Raw genomic sequence first — 24,083 nt, 5'->3', positions numbered from 1 at the left:
TCTTTGACAATGTCGAACGAGTCATATTGCCTTCCAGGGAATTTAGGTAATTGCAGAAATAACATAATCTCTGCTTCTTTAAATGCATGCCCTAGGTCACGTAATGAAAATGCTCCACACTACAAAGGGAATGTAGTCCAGATGACCTTTTTTTCTTCCTTTAATGTTTTACTCATCCCTCCCTCACTAGCTGTTTGATAGGCTATCTCTCTAGCCATTAATTTGTTCAGAACATAGTATGGGAGGACATGGGGGGAGGTAATGCTGCCAAATACCCTGATATACGTAAATGTCTCCTCCCCAAACCATTTGGCCATTGGGAGGATATCTAACTCGGCTTCTTGGGAAAACCTGGGGGCATCTCGGTTATAAAGCCGTTTGTGGATAGGGAGCATAACTCCATGACAAATTTTAAAAAAATGTGGTTGAAAGTTAGATTCCAACATGTCGTTATGGTATATGTGAATGGGAAGTGGATTTTGGATAGTCCACTTCCATCCCGTGATAGGAAATTTCGAATCAAAACAAATTTCATCTATTACATAAGCACTCATAAAAAATGGAGGGTAAACCCTCGAAGCAACACTTCTTTTCGTTCTATACTCCATTATTTTTCTTTCTAAATTGTTAGACAAAATCTGTGCCCATTTCATTACATTTGCGTTAACGGCTGCATCTATTAATGACAACCATTCTGGGGAGAATTTAGTACTATCGGGTTTGCCAAATAGTCTACATAGCATGGCCGCTGCAAAATTATGAGGGGGACAAATTGATCCAGGTGGATATTGGTGACCACCTGCCAGGTCCACCTGGACCCCCACCATTGTCTTTCTCAGCTTTTTCAGTTTCCTTAATTGTAGCACAGTTTACTATTTTTAGCAGTTTTTCGGGTCCTGAACTTCCGGAGCCGTTTTGAGGCCCTAAACGACGTTTTTTTGGAATTCTGGGGCGACCGAGCCTTATGTTGCCCCCCAAAGTGGTAGTACTCGGATAGATCTTTCTAACGAGCTATCGTTCGCGTCAAACGAAGATCGTATGCCAAAGTTACGACCCCGGGAAATTGATGTACCAATTTACCCAAACGGGGCCCACAATTTGGCGTTTCATCTTCTAGGGTTAGGTTTCGGTATGTGAAGGGTTTTCCATTGTTTCTCAACAATAAATAGGCCTTCGAGCCTCATTGTAATACAGTTCGGAACAGTTCAGAGGCATGTAGCCGCCACATCTCTTCTCAGAGATAAGCTACCATCGCCCTAGCTGGTTTCTTTCCATTTCTGTTTGTAAGCATATTTCAATATTTTACAGTAATGAAATGAAGTATTATTTCCGCTGCATCTCTATTTTTATGGTTATCGCATCTCTGTATTTATGGTTATCTCTGTAATTTGTTGCGTTCCTGTTTAAAATCCGGATCAGTGGTATCAGAGCGGTCTGCTTTTTTCTCTGTTTTTCTTTGCATGTCCCCAACGAGGTCGGGATATAAGGAGTTAGGGCTTGAACTGGTCGAACCTTTGCAAGACCGGCCTCGAAAATCCCGACGGCCTCCCATGGCGGATGAGAAGAAAGACGAGGGGGCAGGAGATCCTATCAAAATCTTGCTCGAAGAAGCCCTCGAGCGACAACGGAACGCGATGATGGATAGCTTTGCGCAGATCCTTCAGCGGCTACCCAGAGGCGACGCATCGGCTTCCAACAGCGACTCTGGAAATGCCACACCCTTCAAGGTACAAGTTAATTTTGAAATCCCCATATTCGAGGGTCAAATAGACGCAGATGCCGTAGATAAATGGTTAAATCTGCTAGATGGGTATTTTTCTGTTCATGAATTTTCAAGTCGGGAAAAGATTGTTTTTGCTCTTCTCAAAGCAGCCCCCCACGTCAAGGACTGGTGGGAAACCTACTGCGAGCAGAAGGATGAAAATACAGGCTCACTATTTTCAGCCGCACCCACTTGGAATGACTTCCGGGATGCCATCAAAGAGCAGTACTACCCTGTCGGAAGCTATGAGGACAAATACATCAAATGGACCACACTGCGACAGGGACGAGACCAAGATGTGCCGGAGTTCACAAACATTTTTCATACCCTTCGCACACAGTTGGGTATCAAAGATTCTGAGCTGCATCTGGTACTCAAATACCGCGGCTGCCTGCACAAATACATCCAAGAAGAGATGGTGTTCTTGAACATCTCCTCACTCGGCACAACATACCGATACGCTGTCAAAATCGAGCAAAAGTTCAAACAGAAGAAGCGAGACTTTGGATCTACAAATCCGAAGTCCAAAGGACAAAGCCAAGGCGGGGTGACCCAAGATAACCCGTCGAAGCCACAAGAAAAGAACAACACCACGAAACCGAAGAAGGACACAGGAAAGTGGTGTGAGTTCCACAAGAGTCCCACTCATAACACAAGTGAGTGTCGGACCAAGCAGTCGTTGGTGGCCGAGTTGAAGGCTTCCGAATCAGATGCATATTCTGACCCTGAGCCAGAACCCGACAAGGGGAATGGCAAAGGGAAGCAGATCATTGATGCGGATCCCAGCGCCACTGTTGCCACTGCCAAGATCAAGAAAAATGAGCCCGAAGATCCAGAGGAGGGGGAGCGTCTTTTCCACTCACAGATGTGGGTGAAGGGTTCACCGCTGCAATTCATTGTCGACAGTGGTAGCCAAAAGAACCTGGTTTCAGCAGAGGTCGTGAAGCGGTTGGGCCTACCGACTACACCACACCCACAGCCATACAGTATCGGGTGGCTTCATGAAGGACGAGATCTGAAAGTTCGCCAGCAGTGCCGCCTTCCCTACAGCATCAAACCCTTCACAGACGAGGTATTGTGTGATGTTACACCTCTGGATGTTTGTGATGTACTATTAGGCCAGCCATACTTATGGAGGCGACATGCTGTGTATGAGTCAAGGCCTCGTGCTGTCATTATTTCTTTGAATAATTCATTATACAGGATACCAGAGGTAGCCCCACCTACTGCCACATCCTTGATCACTACCAAGAAAGGCAGCAAGCTCATATCACAGACCAGGAAATTCATCTGTCTGGTTCACTCCCAAAATAAGGGGAAGATCGTTGCTACATCCATGACCCCTGCAAAGGGTTCCTCCACGCAGCAGCAGCAGAAAGGGGATACGGTCATGACAGAACACAGGACTTCTCCTCACCCAAAGGGGTACCACACAAGTTTCAGGTGGGAAACAATGTCTGGTGGCATCGACAGAAAGAACGCCTTACCAGAACCCATCAGAAGCTCAGGCCACACCGACATGGTCCTTACAGCAGTACCAAGGCTATGGGGAACAATGCTTTGGAGCACATCATTCCTCCATTCCTTCGCCTGCACCAAATGTTCAATGTGGACCATCGTCGACCATGCTTCCCACCATCACTGGACACATCAGAGATTGCAGGACAAGTTCAGCAGATGGAGGAACTCAACGCAATGGGGACCATTGCTTCCTAAGGGGGGAGGAATGATCCAGGTGGATATTGGTGGCCACCTGCCAGGTCCACCTGGACCCCCACCATTGTCTTTCTCAGCTTTTTCAGTTTCCTTAATTGTAGCACAGTTTACTATTTTTAGCAGTTTTTCGGGTCCTGAACTTCCGGAGCCGTTTTGAGGCCCTAAACGACGTTTTTTTGGAATTCTGGGGCGACCGAGCCCTATGTTGTCCCCCAAAGTGGTAGTGCTCGGATAGATCTTTCTAACGAGCTATCGTACGCGTCAAACGGAGATCGTATGCCAAAGTTACGACCCCGGGAAATTGATGTACCAATTTACCCAAACGGGGCCCACAATTTGGCGTTTCATCTTCTAGGGTTAGGTTTCGGTATGTGAAGGGTTTTCCATTGTTTCTCAACAATAAATAGGCCTTCGAGCCTCATTGTAATACAGTTCAGAACAGTTCAGAGGCATGTAGCCGCCACATCTCTTCTCAGAGATAAGCTACCATCGCCCTAGCTGGTTTCTTTCCATTTCTGTTTGTAAGCATATTTCAATATTTTATAGTAATGAAATGAAGTATTATTTCCGCTGCATCTCTATTTTTATGGTTATCGCATCTCTGTATTTATGGTTATCTCTGTAATTTGTTGCGTTCCTGTTTAAAATCCGGATCACAAATAGATGCAGTAGTGTACATATCGTTCTTGTATTTCTTGATTTTGCCCTCATTATTTGACCAGGTCTAGGTGCAATCCGTTGGGTCCTTGTTCTCTTTGGAAAACTTCTCGACGAACTGCTTGTTGTAGATGACTTGTGGCTCTGGTAGGTGGTACATAAGCCGCAGGTTGTCTGGTGTAAAAATCCCATAACCTCTTGGCTTCTTGTCTTGAATTCTCTATTTGAGATGTCAGTTTCATCAATAACCCATTTATCCATGTCTTTATAAGGGATTATCTTCGGGCACGCCCTTATGCGATGCAAAAATGAGCATGCTGTCTCAAACATAGAAGCATCTAAGGAATCACGTCCGTCAACTGTAACCTTTGTTTCCAGGATCCTTGGTTGCTCTTCCTCCAGTGTATTGTACATGGCCTCCCATGTAGAGGTTCCTCCCTCTCTGTTGCATGTAGAATCTGTAAACAGAGGAGTAATTTCTGATTTCTCAGAGACAACTGCCTTGCCTTTCTTTACCATTGCTCCCAATGATTTGCTCTGTGGATTTTCCCTGAAAGAGAAGAAAAACAACTATAAGATACACAAAGATGACAATGAATGTGAAATGAAATAATGCAGATAACTTGTAGAGGTGATAAAATGAGCTCTATTTGAACACACATAAGAAGATATCATGTCACGTTAAATGGATTTTCACACATAAATGCAATTAACTCTTACTAAATGCCCACTAATGCTTCATTATCCCTTAGCTTTAATAGTCATAAACGTCTGCATTGTAAATTGGTAAGAAAGCTTCTAGGGTGGTGAGCCTTTGAACTGCGATAATGGTGATTTTGCAATTTGTGAAGCAATATCGCAGATCGCAATATCACATTATACCTTTTCGCTTTTCTTACCTTCTCTTGTGTTTCTGCGAGATGCGAGCTGCTCGTTTATTTTCTCAAAACATATATACTTGTAAGGTTTTTCTATGTAAAGACCCTTTTTTAATGAGTGGCGGACCTAAACATTTGTATGTGATGTATTTAAGTAGTGGGTCCAGTCTTGATTGCATTTCGCAATATCGACTGATGGTAAGTTTTTGGTGTTCTTTTAAATGCTTGAAATGTGATGCGATAAAGGCTACGATGCCATCGAAATTTCGCATCTCGCTTATTTTGAGATAACCTTTTAAGGCAGGCTCTTCACAAATAGCGATATGTGATGCAAGACTTGGATTTTGAGAGAAAAGCTTAAGGACTTAATTTATGTCAAAAATATGATAGTTTTGAGGTATAAAGCATGGAGTCCTCTTTTAAAATTTTTTTTTACTGGATTTGGTGGGTTAGCAAAGCATTTTGATGATGCTTAATCATGCGATATGTAGGAAGGCAAGCATTTAGTAGCCCTTGGTTTGATTGATATCTTGATTTATTCCAAAAATAAAATAAAAGCCTAAATGCTAAGTTTATTTTTTGGATGGATTTTTAAAGGGTACCCATTTATTAATGTAATATTAACTACTACTATTTAATAAATGGGTGGTTGTTGAATAGCACAACAGAAGACTATTATGGAGGCTCCGGTCTTAGCGAGTCTTGAATTCTCAAAATAATTTCAGATTTTCTCTTTTGTGTTGGAGCATACAATAACTGCTATCCTTTTATAGAAAAAACCAAGAATGATATGAGCAATCTATATCCCCTTTTAGCCACACATTTAGAGATGCAAAACTAAAATATACCATTTTGGAGAAATAGACATATGCTATGGTAAAATATTTTAAGGCCTTCAGATAATATGTACTGCATTCAAAGTTAATCACATATGCACCATCGACAACAGTAAAGGAGATCCTCACTCATCCTGACAGTGATGGTAGATGGGGAATGGATATCCAAGCTCCAAGAGTAGGGCATGGAGATCAAACCCACAAAGTTGTTAAAAGGAGAAGGATTGACTAGGCTGCTTACTAAGGAAAATCAGGTGGCATTGGAAATGTGTAGAAATGGGTTCTTTGTACCACTCTGATACATGAGGATGTACAAAAATATTCCTCATTAGAAGAAGTCAATGCACAAGAAGCCTCCTAAGAAAGTCTTGGCGAGTTTCATAATTCCCACTGGTATTTAGACATAATATTTTTTCTACAAAATTTACAATGTCCTCATGAGTTTCCTAAAGCTGAATGCACATCCTTGAAATTGAGAGCAATTAAGTAGTGTATCATTGGAGGAGGCTTGTATTGGAAAGTCCCCATCAATGTATTTCTTAATTATGTTACTGCAGATAAAACATAGGGGATCATCTTAGATTTTCATTACGAAATATATGGGGGTCATCAAGCATTGAAAGGCATAACATACACGATTTTGAGCACTGTATCCTATTGGATTTCATTGTTTAAAGACAATAGTGTTGCTATAAGATCATGTACAAAAATACAAATTTTTGCAGGAAAGAAAAAGTTGAAATCTCTTCCACGAAATCCTATCAATGTCTAAGCATCGTTCGAAGAATGGGGATTATATTTCATCGAAAAATTACATCTGATTTTAGGTGGCCAACACAAATGTATCCTTAGAGCTACCAATTACTTCACAAAATGGGTAGAGGCGATTCCAACCCGAAAAGCTAATGAGAAGGTGATTATGACTTTCCTCGATGACTGCATTCTCTCAAGGTTCGTATGTCCAAAAGCTTGTGACAAATAACGCCCAAGCCTTCAAATCATCTAGGATGATAATTTTTTTCTAGGATTATGGTGTTGAACTAATACATTCCACAACTTATTAGCCACAAGGTAATGGGCTAGAAAAATCCTCAAACAAGAATCTCATTAGAATAATCAAGAAGATGCTAGACAATAATAAAAGGGGTTGGGATACAAACATCAAATATTCACTCTGATGGATAGAATAAGCATTAAGAGGGCCATAGGAACTTCTTCTTATCAACTGGTATATGGCACATATGTCGTTGTTCCTAGATAGGTTAAAAATTTAATAGATAGGTTATGTAGAGATATAGATGAAGAGGTTGTGAAATGGTGTAGAAAAACTATTTTGCACAAAACTAATACTATGAGAATGCACATAAATAAAGTTAGCCGCTATTGTAAATACATAAGTATATATGGATGCATAACTTTTAAAAGTTATTTAGAACATTGTCATTTGATAAATATATTATTATAATGTAATTACAAATTTAGAAACTAATATTTTTTTTTCAAAAATAAAATAAATATATAATTTTATTTATTCTAATTTATGAAAAAATGAAAAAATATTAGAAAGAATTCATAGTTTGATAAGTAATGATAAACTATAATCCCTAGCAATGTAGGGAGTAATAAACAAAACAATGTGGAAAGAGAAGAGTAACAGATCTCTCCATTCCATTAATAAAATAAGGAGTCCTTTTCTTCCTTAGAATATGTTAGAAACTTTTTTATAATATATAAAAATTAAGTAAATATTAAAAATGTTTTAGGTTTAAATTTTATGGGGAGAGGTGGGGAATGAAAGCCATTTCTAGGGGAATCTAATTATCCAAAGGGGTGTTCAAGCTCCACCAAGCTTAGAAACATTTTGTTGGTGGATAGTTCATTCCATTATCAAACATTGGAGCTGGCATATGCTCAACCTAAATATGAAATTAAAGAAAAAAAACAAACAAATTACTTAAGGAAGATTAAAAATCACTCATTACATTGAAATCATCAACCTTAGAGAGAATTTCTGTATAAAAAATCTTTGTTATAGGTATATTAAAAAAATGTTGTAGTTTGGCCTTCAGTATAACAAAATCAAGAAAAGTAATGTCAAAGATACATTATAATTATATTAGTGTAAATGAATCTTAACCTCAGATATATCAAGCACAAAACAGAGAAAAAAATGAACATAAATTTAAACCTTCTTGAAAATGCAAAAACATTAAAAAGTTTTAAACCTCAATCATAAAGCAATCATTATCATACTTTATCATATACTATAGCGGCATTCTCTGAGCATTGAATGTCACTCAAAGTCCACTATATTCAGAAATAAGCATCACTTCCTCCCAAACTTGACCCAACATTCCTGAAGTATACCCTTAGCTCTTTGAATGTAAATTCTTTGTACACGCAGGGGTTTTTCTCATCAATCAATTCTTGAGGAGAGTGAATTTCAACTTTGTCTTGCACAAACATAAAGAAGGCAATTGACAATCTGCTCGGTTTACATCCTCCATACACCACACGGTGTTCTGTACTGCGATATTTGCAATTACTCCACATGATGCAGGAGCATCCAATTAGGGAGGCGACAGCTGGACATGTTGTTTTAAGAATTTTTTTTTTTTTTTTTTTTTTAAATTTACTTTTCAGTTTACTTTTATTGTTATTTCTTTTCAAGAAGGCTGTCATAGCCAATGTTGTTACTTTTATTTTTTGAGAGTAAATAGATTAGGGAATAGTCTAAAATAAATTAATACTTGAATAACGACAAAAGGGAATGTAACTGCAAATTGCAACTGCAGGTAGTTCCTCAACTAAATGAGGCTACCAGTAGCTTAAATACACAATCAAAAGATGAACAAAGGGTTGTTTCCAACAAAGGAGAATAGAAACCAGAGAATGTAAACTCTGACAAAATATTTTAAAACAGTAAAGAGAAGAATTTCAGGTATCAAACAGTTGTTAATATGAATGACTATAATCTGGTACTATGCACAAAATTTACTACATGATTGAGGCACTATTAACGAAACTGTGCATCACGTCGAAGCGACTAAACACTGCAAGAGAATTCATTCAGGCACTTCACGAAAGCAAATCATTGAAATTCTTACAAGTAGAAGATTTATCATTTCTATAAATATATATACATACATTGCATAAATATTTGTTATAGTTTAGAGACATCATCCAGTAACCCAACACAGGTTCAGAGCATAAGGCATAGTGCCTTCCAAAAAAAGATATACAATTTCCAAACAATCCTCAGATATTTCCATTACAAACCAAGAAGGGTTCCTGTGACCCATGACTGACTAAAAAAACAGAGACGGGATCACGCTAACAACCAGACCCGAAATGTACAAAAATTGCATTCAGCAGAGCCACAGTCACCAATGACCAACTAACGACCCAGAACTTTCGACGGATAGACAGAACTAAGGACCAACAAAAATGAGACTTCGTCTCTACAAAAACAACCTACCGGACTATATAAGATAAACAGGAAGGACCCTACCCGGTTCAAGTGGAGAACGGAACAGAAGAGCGAAGAAAAAGTAACCGTCAAGGACCAAACCCTTGCCACCACCACAGAGGAGAAAATTACCTGCACAGTCAAGAGAAAATGATTAGAGAGGCAACATAACCAGGTATATGGGGAATAAACTAAGAGAAGGGTAAGGATGAGTATTACCTGAAGTGGAGGGCAGGTTCCATAGTCGAACCCAGGACCAACAACATACCAAATAGAGATGGCCCTTAAGGTGAGCCGAACCACCAGAAACTGCAAACCACCACCAAGACCAACAACGTTCGAGCCCCGGCCAGAGAGCCATGAAACCCTAGCTGCTCACAAGGAGCAGAATTGTTAGCAGAAGAAAAGTAAAGAGGGAGCCTAAAATCGGAGCAGAGAGGTTACCTTGTGTTAGAGCCGAACTGTCACCAGGGAAGTCATGCTGAGGACCTGACAAGAATGCACACCATAAACACAGTCAAAGATAACAGAGACAAACCAGAAGTGCAACAAACCAACTAAAATTACAGAGAAATCACTGCATACCCAAGGCGGTCATAAAGCCCAACATTGTTTCAAAAAACCACGCAAGAAGCAGCCACCAAACTTGTCGATACAACATCTTAACATTACCCAGTAATAGAGAACCAAAGCCGAGGCCGGAACTAGCAGACAGTGGGAGGCAGAGAGCCATTACCGTCGGGGGGAAGGAACCATATAAGGCCACAGAGGAGTAGAGTGAAACCAACAACAACAATAACCCAAGCTACAACCAAAACCCACACTATAGAACCATAACACGGTGACCAAGACAACCTCGAAAGGGTGGTGGAGTTAATGCTCCATTAAAACCTCACCAAAAATCCCAGTGCATATAAGCGCGGGAAGGGATCACGTGGGCCAGTTGCTACGAGGGCACCCACCTCAGCTTTTGGGGTGAGTCATCACCACATCTGCCATTTACAAACATCATTCAATTATATTGTCTTTTACTTCTCAAACAAGATTCTAACTTCCAAAGAAAGATGTGTTGCAGTGTTTTACTTCTCAAACATATTTCTAATTTTCAAAGAAATATGTGTTGCACTGTTTGACCTGTAGACAGTCACCAATATTAATAGCAAAGGATCCAGGAAAGGGCTTTGTATTAACCCACTCTCCTTCCTTTGTTTGGATCTAAAGACCACCAACATCATCTTGGTACAAAATAGTAAGGCACCCAATGTCTGTATGAGCTTCAGGGAATATCTGATGATCCTTAGTTGTTGCTTCTAGGTTTTTGTTATTATGATAGAAATTCATGTGGATTTTGAATTCACAATTTTCGAAGGGGGTTGATCTGTAGTGTTTAGAGATATCACCACCCAAACTAGAAATAATGAGTTTTAGGATCTCATGTGACAACTCCCTCAACTCGCCTTTATATTTTTGGATATGCTGGCTTCATAAAAAAAAATTATCAGATAAAATGAACAAAACAAATCACCAACTCAACAAAACATCCTAACTATTTAGATTTTTCTTAAATCTTTATCATGTTCAATATATCAGCCTGATGGGAGCGGGCGAGAAATTGAATTAGTGACTTCACATCAAAAAAATACTTTAATAGATGACCGTCTATCTAAAACCTAGTAAGTCTCAATCTCCTCCCTATCTAAGTTAAAATGAAATTATATTAGTATTATATAATCTATATATAGCTAACGATCAAAATTACATAATTTGAAGAAAAAAAGAAAGGAAAATTAGTGTTTCAAAAACATACCAAAATTTATGATTTCCTTGGGGCCACAACTTGGAAGAGACTTGATGGAGTATATGGTCATTGGGAAGAATCATGCTCTCAGGCACCGATTCTTTTCCCATGGGACGTATCTCCGGCTGGATATAACCAATAAAGAAAGTTAGTAAAATGGCGTTTTCTTTAATATCAGTTGGCAGTGAAAACATATCCCGAGCAATGGAATCTACTGTTCCAATAAGAGTTGGGTTGATTCCATGGTTGATCACATGGGTATATTTAAGGGTTGGAATATGTTTAGGTAGATATAGTAGTGGTTGTATATTGTTGTATTTTGGTCATTATCCCTAGTAAGGGAGCCCATGAATTTTTTTATTTATTTTATTGTTGAGGGTGGTATGGTGGTGCTAAGAAAGGAAGTTGAAGGTTCCTTCAGGAGGTTGTTGCCTCGTTCCAATAAGATCTAGTAAACCTAGGGTTGTAGCCCTTCTAGTTGTAACTGGTAAATAAAGAAGTTGTAGCTTCCTTTGTGATATAAACATATTGTTCATATATATATATATATCTATATCTATATCTATATCTATATCTATATCTATATATCTATATATATATATATATATATATATATATATATATATATATATATATATATATATATATATATCTTGTGTTCTTTTGATGTGACATTATTGGTTAATGGTATTGATACTAAATTGTAAGAAAACTGAAATATTGACTCATCCCCCCTCTCAGTATTTCTATCATGTACCGGTCAGAATGACTACCCTCCTAGACTTGTCATTTGACATTGTTTGTCTCTGCATAACAATAATTATATAGTGTTAAGCTAGGATTTCAGATTTTTTATTCTTTTACTTCTCTGGTAGGTAATGGTATTTTGTTTCCATAGAGAGTTTGGACTTTAACCCACCCGGTGGCAATGTCTCGAGCTACAAGCGACAAGTAAGCATCTATGAACAATATATATATATATATATATATATATATATATATATATATATAGATATATATATAACATTTAGCTCAAATGCTCTACAAGAATAACATTTGTTTCCAGAATTGGGTGCTTCGAAAGAAAAATAAGGGTGTAAATCCCCCAAAGTTTCGAACCTGTATCACCTGGATAGCCATATTCTCCCTCTTAGCTAAGTAATTGACATTGTTTCGGTTTAGAGGTCTATTTTAAGGTTTTTAGGTTTATAAAATGGGTACTGATAAGATCTTATCATTTTGTTTGTGACATGTTTGTTCCCAGAACCTAATTTAGGGTTTGTCAATGTAATACATTGACTTTATCTCTTTAGGTAATATTTCCTCTTAACACCACTTTCTCTTTTACATGTATTTACATAATACAGAGGATAACACCAATCTGAAGTTGGACACGCCACCTCTTTAGAGATTTTATTGTATAGGGTTTTTATATGTATACTCAGTCTTGAGTTATATTGTTAGCTTAAGGGTTTGATTTTGATAGTTTAATTATTTGTCCCAAAATAATTTACATAGTTTGAATCCAGAGTATGCCTAAGAAACTCATTTTGGAGTATTCAAACACTAAAGTAATCTATACTTATTAATATGTGATTGGGGTTTCCAAACCCAAAATTTTTGATTTGTTTAAATATATATTAAACAAACTTTTGAGTACATTTCCTCTATAAATATGCATGTAGTATTTGTAAATCTTTATGATTCTATGGATATTTAACCGTGCTTTTCAACCAATGTATACATGATTGTTTTCTTTTAGTTGACTCAATAATTTACGTTTGATAATGGATACTCCTTGTACCCCTTAGTGTCTCTATTTCCTTTGATAATTCATCCTTTAAGCTCTTGGCCAGAGCCCAAACATAAAGTCTTTCTCTGCAAATTTGTATAGAGGGTAGTTTTAGAATATGTATGCAAACAAATTCTATAACTAACTTCTGAGAGTGGTTTCCATATCAAATGGGCATTGCATGTACTTAAAATTGGTATGGAGTTTATACCTCCATACTAGCTTACAAAAGCACTAAACCAACTTAGATCTTTTTGTAAGAATATATGATAGTTTGTAGGAAAACAAATCACTTATAATATTTCTACCATTCATAAAGACTATATATATTCTTGACTATGCTCTATTCCCCATAATAACCGATACTCACTTTTTTACTATGTTTGTTATGAAGATAGTACAAGTTTTCATATTTGATTTAAGGTCAAAAGCTACATACATTAATGAGAATTATTAAATGTTTAATATCACATACTGAATGTATTTCCTTCCTCTGTTCTCTATATATTCTATTCATCATTCATTCTTGATGCAAACAATATCATACTAAATTTCACTGATAAAAATACTACTTCAGTAAAGCTTTTCACTTATCTAGATAATATGAACACTGTGAAACACTGTAGGAACCAAGACATTCCTCCTAACCAACGAATTTCAACCACAACAATCCCCCTTGAGCGTTAGGCTTCATTTCTACTAATAACTTATCATTATATAGTGATATTATTCGTTCTTCCCCTCATAGACTCTAGCAACATCTTACTTTTTAGTATCAGCTTCTTCCTTTTTCATACTATTCCTCCTAAAATTTTGGAAAATCATGAAAAATTATAACTATAACAATTGCTACATTTACTTGTCCACTACCTAAAACTCCAACCACTTAAACAATTATTTGAAAACAAAATAACATGCCTACTCACATGTTGATTCTCATAATATTTCTAAATAAAAAAATATTTTATTTATATTACCCATAAATATTTACTTTTTGTATTTAAATGTAATCATCACTCATAGAAAATATTTATAACCTTAATAATTACATGTAAACATAAATCATAAAGTCTTTTAAAAATATTTGCAATAGAAGTATTACCATATATTTGATTTAAAAATCATTTTGTTATATTTAAATTGCATACTTGTCATCTCCTTAGTAAATTTTACACATTAGTTATATTAAATTGTAACAGTTATCTTCGCCATAGAAGCAATAAATGATTTATTGTTTCGTTAATAAAAAATAAAACATGAAATTTGACAACAAACATCACACACTCTCCTTCCTTTGTTTGGATCTGAAGACCACTAACATCATCTTGGTATAGAATAGTAAGGCAAACAATGTCTGTATGAGATTTAGAGAATATCTGATGATCCTTAGTTGTTGCTTCCAGGTTTTTGTTATTATGATAGAAATTCATGCGGATTTTGAATTCACAATTTTCGAAGGGGTCTGATCTGTAGTGTTTAGAGACGTCGCCACCCAAACTAGAAATAATGAGTTTTAGGATCTCATGTGACAACTCCCTCAACTCGCCTTTATATTTTTGGATATGCTGGCTTCATCAAAACAAATTAGCAGATATAATGAACAAAACAAATCACTAGCTCAACAAAACATCCTAAATATTTAGATTTTTCTAAAATCTTTATCATGTTCAATATATCAGCGTAATGGGAGTAGGCGAGAAATTGAATTAGTGACTTCACATCAAAAAAATACTTTAATAGATGACCGTCTATCTAAAACGTAGTAAGTCTCAATCTCCTCCCTATCTAAGTTAAAATGAAATTATATTAGTATTATATAATCTATATATAGCTAACGATCAAAATTACATAATTTGAAGAAAAAAGAAAGGAAAATCAGTGTTTCAAAAACATACCAAAATTTATGATTTCCTTGGGGCCACAACTTGGAAGAGACTTGATGGAGTATGGTCATTGGGAAGAATCATGCTCTGAGGCACCGATTCTTTTCCCATGGGACGTATCTCCAGCTGGATATAACTAGTAAAGAAAGTTGGTAAAATGGCCTTTTCTTTGATATCAGTTGGCAGTGAAAACATATCCCAAGCAATGGAATCTACTGTTCCAATAAGAGTTGGGTTGATTCCATGGTTGATCACATGGAAAAACCCCAATTGTTGGCAAGCGTCCCTCAACTTTTGAAGCTCTTCATCGCTTCCCCTCACTTGTTGCTCATCGCTTTCTGCTTTGGATTTCCAGTGAAGGGAAACAAGATCGATAACTGGGAGATGTAATTCCATGCTTCAAAATTAGTTTTGGGTTCACAACAAATGAGGGATTGAAGCGTTGAACAATTGGATTAAAGGAAGGAAACAAATGAATAGATTACCCTATTTTTTCAAGTCGGCATTTCTATTTCATGGATAGATTTTGGAATATTCACTTGAAGAAATTAAAAATTGACATTCATTTTGTCAATTTCAATTTTACGATTTAAAAACCAATTTTTTTTTTTTTTTTAATATATATATATATATTTTCGTTATTAGTATTTTTTTTATTTGTCAATATAAATAGTATTTTATTATGTTAAAATATAATGAGAGATGACAACATCTCCCTCGTACTGAATTGTATAGTGCTTTTTAGTGTAGTGGGTGCTTCTCAGTATGGTGCCTTTTAGTGTAGTGCGTGCCTTTCAGTACAATACAAAATTAAAAATATATAATATTATTAATAATGATATTTATATAGGTTACATAAAAGCTAAAAAAGTGTAATGTAATAGTGATATTTATATAGATTACGTAAAAGTTTAAAAGGTGTAATGTTGTTATTAGCGGTAGGCGTTTTTATTTTGGAATCGGTTGGTATAAATGAGCTTAAATTAAATGGTAAGTTATTTAATCAGAGGGTTGATGTATGTGATTAAAATAAAACATGTTTGAAATATTTTTATCATCATTTGTAGATGAAAAGGTTTGATATTAGGATTAATAAATCACTTCTTAATATTTAATATTTAAATGTTATATTTAATAAAAAAATTAAAATTGTTAGATATCAAATTTATTAGGAAACTGATATATAAGAACATTATATAATATGTATCTTAAGTTATTATCTATAAGCAATGGCTATCTTATATTTTTAAATATACTCATAATATGATGGTATTAGAAATATAATATTTTTTAGTTATAAAATAGTAATAATAATAATAATCAAATCTTTCAAAGTGTAAATCACTTTTGTAGTGTAAAACTTAAAAAATGTTTGTATCTCAAGAGATTTGATTCTTTTGGTTGCCTATAAATCTAGGGTTAAGATGCATTTATAATGGTTCTCTATATGTGTATGTGTGAATCATGTATAAACTCCATGCTGAGCATATTTAATATATACATCTCTGACATTGAAATATTATTTTGTTATTAATATATTTTAAGTACAAGTCTCCCTTACACTAACATATCTCTCTATCTATATCCCCTTACTTTAACAACAACTTTATGATGTGTTAAGATGGATCAAATCTAGTGAGGTGAAAGCCACTTTTAGAGTACAAAACTTAAGACATGTTTTCATCTCAACAGATTTGGCCCCTCTAGGTGCTTGATAAATTTAGGGTTAAGATGAATTTATGTTGGTTTTCAATATATATTTTGTACCAATCATGAATAATTTCTATGTTGAAATGGAAGGAATTACATATCTCCTTCATTTTCAATCTCTTTGTATAAAATATGTATGATTTATGTAAAGAGCATTGAAATATTTTATATATGGCCTACATCGTCCACATTAAATTATTTTATGGTATTAATATATTTTTAAATACAAATATCCCTCATGTTGGTAAGTCTCTATATGTATAATACTAAAATATTTTATTTAACCATGCATACTAAAATATTTTTTTAATAACAACATTAGAATTCTTTTTAGCATCAATATATTTAAATGCCACATATAAACTTCATATTAAGAACGAGATGAGTTTCATATGGTGTTAATATCGAAATATTTTACTTAACATCGATATTCAAATTTTTTATGTAAGGCTTACATTGAGATATTTTTAAAACTAAAAGAATTACAAATCTTCCCCATACTTGAAAATATATGTTTTTATTCTTCTTTTTTCAATTAATTTTATATCTCTATATACCATTGTTATAAATGTTTGTTATTTAGTATGGACATCCAAATATTTTATTTATGGGTGGTAATAAAATATTTTTTTTTTGTTATTATTATTATTTTTTAAATACCATATGGCAACTCTATGTTAACGCAAAAATAGTTATATATTTATATATAAGTTTTGATAGAAATTACAAATTGCTCAAGATTTCAACTGAAAAACAAGAGACAATTCTATTTTACTAATCCACAAAATGGAAATCACAATATAGAACAACATGGATAGACATGCAACAAGCAAAACCACAAGTACACAGTGATTTCTAGGGGAAGCCAACTTGGAAAAACTCCTCAATCCTCTTTCCATTAATCAGTTGAATAAAGAAACTATTTTAATTGCTTGCTCCAAATCTGAGCACAGCCTGCAAAAAAATAATTTTTCTCTCTACTGAATGAGAAACTTTAGCCAACACTTAGACAATTATCAGCTCATCTAGCCTCCTATTTGCTTCTGCAATTCTAGAGGAAATTAACTCCTAAAAGATAGGAATTTCCTCCTACTTTCTTGCACAATTCCCAAGTATTGATATTCTGACTGCATGCAATAATAGTACACTCAAACTAGTATGCAACACATGTTACACTGGCCTTGTCATCTCCACTTCAACTGAGGAATTCAAATTCCATGCATGCATTAACTATTTTCGGATGATTGATCAGTTAACTGATAGATCTATGAGTTAGACTATTGTTCCATTACACAACTGACCTTAAACTGACTCTATCGATAGTTAGAGGTCAGTTGAATGAATTCAACTGAAAATAACTTAACTAGATTGCTAAATTTTAGCAATCAACACATGCATAACTAGACCCCAAGCCCCTAACTCGAATTTACTGAGCTAACTAAGTGAAAAGAGCCATGTCACACTAGTTAACTACCTCCAAGTTGTTATGTTGATGTCGAATTTTGATTTACTCAATTTAAATAAGGCTAAAGCCAAATTGAGTATTACTTGCTACATTTTTTTAACACTCCCTCTTAGTAAGAAAGGGATTTTTCACCACCCCTATCTTGTACCTATGGAATTCAAATTTACCTCTTGAAAGTGCCTTTGTCAAGATGTCAACATCTTGCCCCTCAGTTGGAAAGTACTAAAGAAACATAATTATCCTCTGCACACAGTCCCAAAAATGATGATACTAGATATCAATGTGCTTGTACTTGTCACGAAATAACAGATTCTCAGAGAGCTTAATGCAACTATAATTATCACAATATATCACTATCAGATCCATCTCCTGACTGAAAATACCCACAAGTATATTTCTCATCCATATGGCCTCACATGTTTCTTGACTTGAAACCATTTATTCATCATCTGCTAAGCTGAGTGCCACTAACCTCTGCTTCTTGCTGTACTTGGAAATAACTGTGGACCCAACATTGAAGATAAAACCTGAAGTAATTTTCTTGTCTCATGGAATCCCTGCCCAACCTACATTGATGAATCCTTGGAGCTTCACTCTCTATGTCCTCTTGTACCATAATCCATGCACGGTAGTGCCTCTGAGGTACCATAACACATGCTTTGCTGCCTTCCAATACAACTTGGCAGGCCTCACCATAGCTTGACTAAGATGGTTTACTACATAACACATGTCAGATCTTCTGTTCATAACATAAATCAAAGACCTTACAAGCTGCCTGTAAATGGTAGCATATGAACCTCTTCACCTGAATTAGAATTCTCCTTCCTCAAGTTTGTAGCTAGAGTTGTGTCCATGGGCTTATAATCCATGTGAAATATTTGAAGTGTTTTAGATGCATACTTCCCCTAAGACACAAACAATTCACGATCACCTTTCCATACTTCTAGCCTGAGGAAGTAATGCATTAAGCCCATGTCTTTCATCTCAAATTCCCTTGCAAGAGCGGATCAACTGCTCATCACCTCTCAATATTAAATCATCAACATACAAAACAAGAATAATCAACTTACCATCTACCACAGTGTGATAGAGGTTCACATTTGCTTCACTTTTGATGAAGACCAATCCACTAAGATAACTATCAATTCGAGTGTACCATGCTTGGGGAATCTGTTTAAGACCATACAATGCTCTCCTGAGTCTACACACATGTGACTCGATCATATGTCTCAAATCCTTCTGGCTTCTCTATGTAAATTTCCTCCTCAACAACGCCATTGAGAAAGGCGGTCTTCATATCCATCTGTTGTATTTTCCACCCCATCTGTGCAACCAATGCTAGAATGGATTTGATTGAGGAATATCTTGCAACTGGTGTAAAATTTTCCTCATAGTCCACTCCCTCTACTTGAGAGAATCCTTTGTCCACAAATTTGGTCTTGCACTTCTCGATGCTCCTATGAACTGCATGTTTCACTTTATAGATCCATTTGGAACGAACCACTGATTTCCCTTCTGGTATCGACACCATCTCCCATACACTATTCTTCATGATGGATTTGTATTATTCCACCATGGCCTCAACCCAAATAGGTTGAGAAACTGCTTCCTAAAATGAAGACAACTCTATCTCAATGAGCTATTTCATGAGAGCCATGTACTTAGTCTACCTATCAGGTTACCTCCTTTGTTTGCGCTATGATGTAGGGGCTCCCACATTCTCCCTAACATATTGCAGTAATCTATCATCTTATCTGGTTCTCTTTCTCCTCTCTATGGAAGATTCTGGTTGAGTGGTACGTCCACTTTGCCTCCTTTCTGCTCCACTGCATGTGGCTGCTCCACAACCTTCTAAAGCTCATCGTAAGGCTCCCCCTTTGGAGCTAGAAGCTCCTGCTCTAGTGGGATACCTATCTCTCATTCCAGAGAGCATCACATAGCCTTCTCCACATCGAACTTGACATCTCTCCTCACAACTATCATCCTTAGTGAAGTTAAATATACCTGGTAATTGTGTGGAGTTTCGACGTATCCTACAAAATATCCCTACTTTGTTGTAGGCTCAGGTTTCTTTCTCAAATCCTTGGAGGTGTGACAATAAAATGAGGCTCAAATTTTTTTGAAATGAGTCACATCAAGCTTTCCCCCAGAGAAAGCTTCCTCCAGTGTGATCATGCCAAGTATTCTATGATGACTCCAGTTCTGCAAGTAGACTATTGTGTTGCATGCTTCTACCCATAGATGCAATGGCGGCACATGATCATGAAACATGTCTCTTGATGCTCCCAATATGCTCTTGTTCTTCCTCTCATCTACCCCATTCTACTTTGGGTTATGGGGTGCTATCAGCTCTCTTCAAATACCTTCTTTGGCACATAAATCCTTGAAGACATTCAAAACAAATTAACCTCCATTTTCGCTCCTAAGAGCCTTCCTATTCCTCCTCATCTCCTTCTCAACTAATGCATAGAATTCAACAAATTTTGAGAAAACTTCCTCCTTCTTCTGCATGAAGAAGATCCAACATTTTCTAGAGAAATTTTCAATAAAAATAACATAGTACTTATTTTCTTATGGAAGTTGTAGAAAAAGGTCCACAAACATTAGAGTGGATTCATTCTAGGATTACACCTGCTCTGCTATATTGGCCATGGAATGCGAATTTGACATATTTCCTCATTGTGCAACCCTGGCAAAGATCCTGTTGGTTAAGGGATCCTTTAAGGATACCGATGGTAATTTACTACATGATTTTTAAGGCACCATGGTATAGATGACCCAATCTCCTGTGCCAAAGTTCTACAACATCTCGAATCTGCACCTTCTCTGCCTTGCTTCTCAATGCAACACATTATCCCGCCTCAAGTTTGTATAGGTTCTTGATTCAAACTCCAATCTGCTTCACCTTCCCGGTAACTATGTGCCTCAAAACGGATTTACCTTTACTGAAAATAACATCATAACCTCTATCCTCCAATACTGCTAGAGAGATCAAGTTCTTCTTTAGCCCAGGTACAAACATAAAATATTTAAGGTGAACACGAGGGCTTCACTAGGGGATAAATATCGTACCATGTGAATTCATATTGGGGGATATGTATTGACGAAAAAATGATATAATATATTGGGGGATGTATAGGGGGTAAAGGGTTTTTATATTAACAGGTATAAAAACTGGAGATCAAAGTTAATGAAAAAATATAAAGGGGGGAGGCTTTCTCCCTCTCAAAGGTGATAATACCAATTTCTGTAGCACTCTACCTCCCGTCATCCCCCAATTCGACATGCATCTGGATATCCTTCCCCTCCATGCTACTGAAAAACTCCTTGCACCCTATCATATGGAACGAGGAACTGGAATCAAGGTACCACACACTCTCCATAATAGTGTTGGCCATGCATGCTATTACAGTGAATTCTAATTCTAACTAATGGAGGAACTAATGGAAGGTCAAGTTTTGGAAGTGGAACATCAACCACACTGAGTGATCATCTAGATAACTAATAAATCAGCCCAAATTAACTCATGCATGTAGATAATCCGAGTTACCCAGTTGGGATTGGAGTTCAAGGGAAATGTGCTATTGGTTGTAAACTATTCCAAGTTGTATAGGTGGTGCATGTAGTCATAGAATTGACCTAAAGTAATTGTGCAATCCAGCTGTGGAAAATTCCTATTAAATAGGGGCCTAATTCCCAAGGGAACAATGCAAGGAATTAGGAGCTTGGAGGGCTTAAAATTTGGCTAAGTGGGTGCCAAAGTCAATCAGTCACGCAAAGGGATAGACCATACAATTGCAGGGTGTGCTCAAGCTTGAGAAAGCGTATGTATTTCTTCTCTATTCTATGATTAATACAATATAGATAGTAAGGGGGTTTGAGAAGTTGCTTTCCCCTAGATATATTTATGTGCATATGTGATGTTTCCTTTTTCATGTCTATGAGTATTGTTCTATATGGTGAATTAACTTCCGAAGATTACTAGAGTAGCTTCATGTCTTGCGATTTAGAAAATTTCATTAGTATTGAATCTGCACAATAATTTCTACATTTAGCCACTTTTGTTTTCATTCATGGCCAATAAAAAACTTTCATAAGTTCTCTGATAATTTTTTGATAGCCTGGATGAAGTGAAAAGGGCCTCTTATAATGTTCATCTAGGATCAATTGTTTAATTATGTGCACATTTGGGATATAATTTTTTTTTTTGAAACTCAAGAAACCATCACTATCCAAAGAAAAATATGTTCTATTAGGCCAGTTTCATTTATCAATTTAGTATTCTTTATCTTCTACGGTTGTAGTCCTAATCTATTCATTAATAATTGTTTTAATATTGCTAGTAGAGATCCCATAAATCCGATTTAAACTTTTTCTCAATGCATCTGGAATTTTCTTTTCTTTTCCCTTGATTTGTTTGATTTCAAAAATAAATTCATTAAGGAAAGCCATCCACCTTGTTTTCCTTGAATTTAAATATGGTTGGCTAAATAAATATTTCAGGCTAATATAGTCAATTATCAATGTGAATTTATTACCCAAAAGATAGTGTCACCACATTTTTAAAGCATGCATTACTGCAACTAACTCTAGGTCATACAAAACATAATGCTTTTCATGCTCCTTTAGCTTCCTAGACTCATAAGATATAACATGGTTATCTTTCATTAACACTCCACCTAATCCCTCCAAACAAGCATATTTACACATTGTATAATCTTTATTGTGAAAAAAAAGCCTTAAGATTAGGAGCTACGATTAATAGATATTTCAACCGATCAAAGCCTTATTGACACTTTTGGGTATAGATAAATCTAACTCATTTATTTTGTAAGGATGTTATAAGGTAGGAAAACTTAGAGAAACCTTCAGTGACCCTATGTTAATAACATATAATTCTCATAACAGATCTCATGTCAGGTATATCTTTAGGAATATGCCAATAGATAATAGCCTTGACTTTTGAAGGTCTACCATGATTCGCACTTTAGATATCACATGCCCCAAATACTGAATCCGATCTTGGTAAAACTCATATTTACTAAATTTGGCATATAGATGATGATCCTTCTTTTCCTTTCTAGCCAATGCAAATTTTTCTTTATCCTCGCCCTTGGATGAAGTCCCATCTTTGGTATTCTGCCTTATTTCCTCCTGCACCAAGTCGGACCATAAGTGCTCCAAACTTGGTAGTTTATCCCTTCCATTCACTAAATCTTGATAGTTATGCTAGCTCTTGGGAAGGCCCAAAAGGGCTAGAGTTATCAAGTCTTCTTCAGGGACATTGACACTGACCCTACCAAGTTCATCACGACACTATGTAAACTTGCTCATATACTGCAGAATTGTGTCATTCTTCTCCATCTTGATACTTCAAAGTTTATCCTTGAGTGCCAACTTCCTATGGTGACTACTATTCTTGAATAATTCTATTAATGCTTTCCACATTGGGAACCAAATTTATTTTCCGTGGAGATTCGAGATAGTATGATCCCATACTCCCTCCAAGATTATTCTCCTCACCTTGGCTACATCATTCTTCCACTTAGCAAGGTTATGAGCATAAGATGCTTGAGGATTGGAAACGTCTGTCTTGATGTATTATAGTAACCCATTGCCATCTAATACTGTCTCAATGCAGTCCTTTCATGCAACACAATTTGAGGTCCCTTCCAAGGCATAATCTAGCCTTAGTATATTGAAATCCATCTTTTTAGTCCTAAAGAAAACTTTCCACACTAATCTCCAGAATCAAACTTCTGAGTAACAACTTGAAATTTCTTCTTTTGTTGTGAATCCATCTCTGATACCATGTAGGAATTATGATGTAGATTTGAAATTGCTCATGAAATTTACTAAATCACAAGACTCGAAGCTACTCTACTACTTTGCAGACATTAATTCACAACTTAGAACACAAATCATTGACATGCAAAAGAAAACATCACACATGCACAAAGATTTATCTAGGGGAAAGAAACTGCTCAAAACCCTTTCCTATCTTTATTGCATTAATCAAAGAATAAATATGAATACATATGCTTTGATCAGGGATCAATGTTTTAGCTAAAACATTAAAGTGATCAGAATTGCTTCAGACCTGAATTAATGGATAGA

The 24,083-nt window shown here is 36.1% G+C and overlaps 2 pseudogenes; both read right to left on the bottom strand.

Annotated features, from left to right (window-relative positions):
• Positions 1-4,654, bottom strand: part of LOC149154446 (GTP 3',8-cyclase pseudogene) — a 37,264-nt pseudogene extending 32,610 nt beyond the window's left edge.
• A 3,508-nt stretch (positions 4,655-8,162) lies between these two features.
• LOC149154445 (C4-beta,C20-epoxidase-like) lies at positions 8,163-15,187 on the bottom strand (annotated as a pseudogene).
• Positions 15,188-24,083: the final 8,896 nt, after the last annotated feature.

Source organism: Pinus tabuliformis, chromosome 9, assembly GCF_031772625.1.
Source record: "Pinus tabuliformis cultivar Carrire ecotype Pingquan chromosome 9, CPIR1, whole genome shotgun sequence".
NCBI classification, from domain to species: Eukaryota; Viridiplantae; Streptophyta; class Pinopsida; order Pinales; family Pinaceae; genus Pinus; species Pinus tabuliformis.
This window is presented reverse-complemented; position numbering and strand designations above follow the sequence as displayed.